Source organism: Coenobita brevimanus, chromosome 101, assembly GCF_032717465.1.
Source record: "Coenobita brevimanus isolate Jiangsu-jjx chromosome 101, ASM3271746v2, whole genome shotgun sequence".
NCBI classification, from domain to species: Eukaryota; Metazoa; Arthropoda; class Malacostraca; order Decapoda; family Coenobitidae; genus Coenobita; species Coenobita brevimanus.
Genome location: NC_137054.1, coordinates 65,725,107 through 65,731,106, shown reverse-complemented (window position 1 = coordinate 65,731,106; position 6,000 = coordinate 65,725,107). Strand labels below are relative to the sequence as shown.

The window sequence follows — 6,000 nt, the reverse complement described above, 5'->3', positions numbered from 1 at the left end:
GTTTAAGCAACAGAGAAAGCCAAAATTGGGAAAGCCCCAGGAATTGATGGAGTATGTGATAAAATGGTCAAGTGTGGGGGAGAGAGAATAGTAGAATAGATATGGAAGATGTGTAGATTAGCCTGGGAGAAAGGTAGGATTGGAAGTCAATTATAATTATTCCCCTGTACAAAGGAAAGGGGCATTTGTCTTCTGAGTGTAATAGGAAAGGTAAACGGTAGGATACTTATTGACAGAGTTAGGGAAATAACAGAGGAGTTACTTGGAGAAGAACAGGGAGGCTTTAGGAAAGGAAGAGGTTGTGTAGATCAGATGTTTTTTGGACTTTAGTGGAAAAGTTTCTAGAGAAGGGAGAGAAGTTATATATGGCCTTCATGGTTTTGGGAAAAGCATATGACAGGGAGGATAGACAAGGAATGTGGAAAATATTAAGAAGATATGGTGTAAATGGGAAGTCGTTGAATGCTATGAAGAGTATGTATGATGGTGCTAAGGCTGCAGTACATGTGAGTAGTTAACTGAGTGAATTTTATTAATTGGAATGTTGGACTGAAACAGGGTTGTGTCATGTCTCCGTGGTTGCTCAGTCTGTATATGGATGAGGTTATAAAAGAGATACTGTTCAAGGTAGGGCAATGGATGTTGGAGTAGTCCTAATGAGAGAGGGCAGCATTTGGAAACTTCCAGTACTCTTGTTTGCAGATGATACAGCATTGTTAAATGAAGATGAAGGGGAACTGCAAGGCTTGGTGAATGAGTCTGCAAGGGTGTGTAGGAAACGGAATGTAAAGGTGAACATAGGGAAGCGTAAAGTGACGATCTTCGAGAGAAATGAAGTCTCTGAATGTACAGTGAGGTTGGATGATAAGGAAATGGAAAATGTGAGTGCATTTACGCACGTGGGTAATGTGATGAGGAAGGATGGAAGTTTGGATGATGAAGTGTTTGAAAGGGTACAAGAAAGAAAGAATGCTTGCTGGTTCTTTGACAGCAGTGATAAGAAATAAGGAAATGAGCATGGAAGTAAAAAAGGCACTGCATGATAGTACTGTGATACCAACTCTAATGTATGGAAGTGAAGCTTGGACCTTGTTGGAAGGACACAAGTCAAAAGTGAGAGCAGTGTAAATGAGTTATTTAAGAGGAGCATGTGGAGTTACATGGAAATACAGACTGGAAAATTAGGAAGTAAAGGAGCATAGTGGTGTGGATGTGGATGTGATAGAAATCATTAGGAGAAGTACACTGAGGTGGTTTGGCCATGTGGTGAGGATGGAGAGTGAGAGACTAATGAGGAGAGTGTATGTGAATGAGGTTGAGGGGGGGAAGAGGAAGGGGGAGGCTGAGGATGAGATGGAGGGATGTAGGGGAGAGGTATAATTATGAGGGTGTGTGTGAGCTGTGGACAGGGCGACATGGAGGCGATTTGTTTGTGGCCACCCCTTATGTGATTAGGGCGTCTGCTACATTGTATATATATATATATATATACTGTATATAATTGGTCCCCATTCTTCTTCGTGATTAGCATCATATGCCAATGATTTGTTGCTGCAGCTCAACATGGAAGATAGAATAAAGATAGCAGTTTTACGCCAAGTTAAAACGAAAATATCTAAGTTGCCATTTCCGATCTCGGTTAATGCTTATTGAATTTTATGCAGCCACAGCCTATTGAAGTTGTTACAGGCCCAGTTTCGTCAGGTGAAGACGGACTTTAGTGAATTCGGGCCAAAGTTTAGAGAGGAGTGGACGAATTTATGCTCCCTGACGCTTGTGTTTACAAGAGCCAGCTGATCGGGTAGAGGGTTTGCTTGAGTTACACTATGTCGTCAGTCGTCCATGTTTTTCGGTATACACTTATTCTAATTTACTCTGTGTCTCTGGGATTGAGAGTATGTACAGTTGTGAACATGAATATCGATCCAGCTCATTACGATAAATAACGAGACAATGTGCAATGACTTACAAAAATCAGTAATGCGATCGTCGAACACAATCAGTTTAATACGGTGGAAGAGGTTCGTAATTGTTCGAGAAAGAAGTGGATCGATATTATTGTCCGCTACCGTACAGATAAGTGGATCCAGAGTAAGCATAATTAGTAAAGTGTAGGGGCCAGAATCAGTGTATTGATAAAGAGTTTGCCGATAACCCAATGTCTTCCAGCAGACGAAGGGGAACTGCAAGGCTTGGTGAATGAGTTTGGAGGTGTGTGCAAAAAACGGAATCTAAAGATGAATATAGGAAAGAGTATAGTTATGGTCTTCGAGAGAAATGAAGTTACTGGAAGTACGGTGAGGTTGGATGATGAGGAAGTGGAAAATTTGAGTGCATTTAAGTTCTTGGGTAATGTGACTACCGTAAGGATGGAAGTTTGGAGGATGCAGTGCTTGAAAGGTATAACAAGGAAGAAGGATTGCTGGTTCTTGAAAGCAGTGATAAGAAATAGGGAAGTGTGCATGGAAGTAAAAAAGTTGTTGCATGACAGTATTGTGATACCAATTCTAATGTATGGAAGTGAAGGTTGGACCCTGTTTAAGGTGACCAGAGTCCTGCTTTTTTGACATCTGTCTTGCATTTTTAATTGGCTAAAATGTCCTGCTTTTTGAGCTACCTAATTATTTCAAATGTCCTGCTTTTAGAAAATTTCTACAGTAAAATCTTAATATAACGGACTACAATAGACTAGATTTCACTTTTATCGGAATTAAGGTACTACTGTACTAAATTCTTATACTGCATATCAGAAAAGGTCCAATAAAGCCAGATGCAGTCCGATCTGCCTGACCACTTCAGCTACCGGTATGTTCACCACGGTATTACTTTAGAAGTAACCAACGTTACAGATTTTCATTATATTACTTCCCTGAACTATTCTAACAAAGTCTTACTTTTTAAGCTTAGTTTGAGTTGGGGGAGCGAATTTTGTAGGGGCAGTCATGTAGTGACAGGTTAGGCTAACGCTTAGTAGCGGATGCTTGTCAGGCCATATTGGCTGGAGCAGGCGTGTGTTCTCGGTCTATATCACTGGACTCGAGTGTTCTTAGCTGGTTCTTTCGTATGTAGGCTATGTGAGTTTTAAAAACAGCCAATCAGGCATTCCCAAGCAACAGGGACTTTTGAAACCAGCCAATCAGAACTGTCATAAGTAAAACCAGCCAGTCACCTTCAAGTATTTGTGGATGATGCAGGGATGCCTAAGATTTGAAAGTCAGCCATAGGCATGGCCTCCGAAGGTGAAGAACGTATTGTTGAGTTCCAAGCTTGTATCGCGTATAGCAAGGATTACTGGCAGATTATCAAGAACTCCCACAGTAATAACGAAACATCTATTGAACTACTAAGAAAATACGGGGTTTTGCCAAGTGAAGTACAGTGTAAAGAGCGTAATTTTCCCTGCAAATATCGGGAAGATAAACATCAATGGTACTGTACTGCGGCCGGTGGAAGAAAAGTCGGAAGAGTAAGGGGAAGATCCAGTGTAAATTCACCGTTTCTGATTATAAAGGACATATTTATACCCATAAAGGTAGGTCAGGTCAGGTTAGGTTGTGTTGGGTTAGGTTAGGTTAGGTTAGGTTAGGTTAGGTTGGGTTAGGTTAGGTTGGGTTGGGTTGGATTAGGTTGGGTTAGGTTAGTATAATGCAAAATAGTATGTTTTTAATTAATTTTGACCTTGATTTGGGTGGATAAACCCACTTTTGGAATTCTTACTCAAATTTCCAAAAGGGGGATTTTCCCCAAAAAATCTATCTATCTATCTATAGCCTGACGCCCTAATCCCGCAAAGGGTGGCCGCAGACAAAACGCCTCCAAGTCACTCTGTCACCCACCATTTGACTCCCCTCCCCCCAACTCATCCCCCCCTCCCTCATATACCTCTCAACTCCATCCCTCCACCTCATCCTCGGTCTACCCCTCCCTCTCCCTCCCTCCACCTCACCTACATACACCCTCTTAGTCAATCTTTCATTCTCCATTCTCTCCACATGTCCAAACCACCTCAGTGTATTTCTCCTAATCTTTTCAACCACATCCACATCTACCCCACAACGTTCCTTCACTTCTTCATTCGTCAACCTGTCCCTCCACGTCACTCCACATGCTCCTCTCAAGTAACTCATTTCCACTGCTCTCACTCTTGACTTGTTCCCCTCTTGCAAGGTCCACGCCTCGCTTCCATACATCAGGGTAGGGATCACAATACCATCATGCAGTGACCTCTTAACTTCCATACTCACCTCCCTATTTCTCATCACTGCTTTCAGTGTACCAACAACCTTTCTTCCCTGCTGTACCCTTTCACGTACTTCATCCCCCAAAGTTCCATCCTTACACATCACACTACCCAAGTACTTGAATGCACTCACATTCTCCATATCCTCACCATCCAACCTCACTGCACACTCTGTGACTTCATTCCTCTCAAACACCATAACTTTACTTTTGTTTACATTAACTTTCAGCTTCCTCCTCCTACACACTGTCCCAAATTCATTCACCAAACCTTGCAACTCCCATTCATCTTCACTCAACAATACTGTATCATCAGCAAACAGCAACACCGGAAGCTTCCAAATCTCACCCTCATTCATTAGGGCCACCCCCACATCCACTGCCCTACCTTGCACCTCCTTTACAACCCCATCCATATATATATTAAACAGCCATGGAGACATCACACACCCCTGTTTCAGTCCCACATTGAGATCAAAGAACACACTCAGCTCACCATCCACTCGCACCGTAGCCCTAGCTCCCTCGTACATACTCTTCACAGCACTCAACAATTTCCCCTCCACTCCATATATTCTTAATACCTTCCACATACCTTGCCTATCTATTCTGTCATAAGCTTTCTCCAAGTCCATGAAGGCAGCATACACTTTCCTTCCCTTCTCTAGATACTTCTCCACTAAACATCTTAGAACAAATATCTGATCTACACACCCTTTTCCCTTCCTAAATCCCCCTTGTTCTTCTCCAACTAGCTCCTCTGTCATATGCCTAACCCTATCAATGAGTATTCTACCATATATTTTACCAGTCACACTAAGAAGGCAAATACCCCTATGGTTACCACATACTTCTCTCTCCCCTTTTCCTTTGTACAGAGGAACAATTATACTTGATTTCCAGTCCTCTGGAACCCTTCCCTCTTCCCAAGCCAATCTACACAACTTCCATATCCACTCCACAACAATCCCACCCCCATACCTAAGCATTTCACCACACACTCCATCAATTCCTGGGGCCTTTCCCAGCTTAATCTTCTTCATCGCTTCCACTACTTCCGACCTACTGATCTCTTCCTCCCTCCTCTCATCTCTTCTTCTCCCAGCCATTCCCCAACCACTTATACTCACACTGCTCTCACTCTCTACATTCAACAAATCCTCAAAGTGCTCCTTCCATCTCCTCAATTTCTCTCTCTTCTCCACCAACAATCTATTATTCCTATCTTTCACTCCCCTACTATTTCCCCTTTCACAATGCCTTACTTTCTTTACCTCCTTCCAAAACAATTTCTTACTCTCCCTCCATTTCACACTCAGATTCCTCCCAAACTCTTCATCCACTTTCTTCTTACTCTCCTTCACCAGTCTCTTAACCTCCCTTCTCCAGCTCACATATACCACTCTCTTCTCTCTCTCATATTCTCCCCTACCTCTACTCGCCAACCATTCACCATATGCCTTCTTCTTTTGTTCCACAGCTCGTTTCACCTCATCATTCCACCATGCTGTCCCTTGCACACCCTTACATCTCCTCCTCACTCCACAAACCGCCTCACACGCCGCACTTATCTCTTCCGTGAATATCTTACATACGTCTTCCACCCCTTCCATCTGCTCTAGCTCATACCTTCCCAATCTTTCTTCCACTATGCTCTTATACTCTGTCCTTTTCTCACTATCTTGCAATTTCTCCACTCTTCTCACAGGAGCTGCTTCCTCCTGTCTTCCCCTTCGTCTCCTCAACCACTTTCTTTGGAGC

General features: G+C 42.8%; 1 protein-coding gene across 2 annotated transcripts in view; it reads left to right on the top strand.

Annotated features, from left to right (window-relative positions):
- Positions 1–1,796: 1,796 nt before the first annotated feature.
- Positions 1,797–6,000, top strand: part of LOC145414976 (uncharacterized) — a 50,966-nt gene continuing 46,762 nt past the window's right edge. For both annotated transcript variants that reach the window (XM_080284391.1, XM_080284390.1), the window contains exon 1: positions 1,797–1,852. The gene's annotated coding sequence lies outside the window, so the exon portion shown is untranslated. The remainder of the gene's footprint in view (positions 1,853–6,000) is intronic.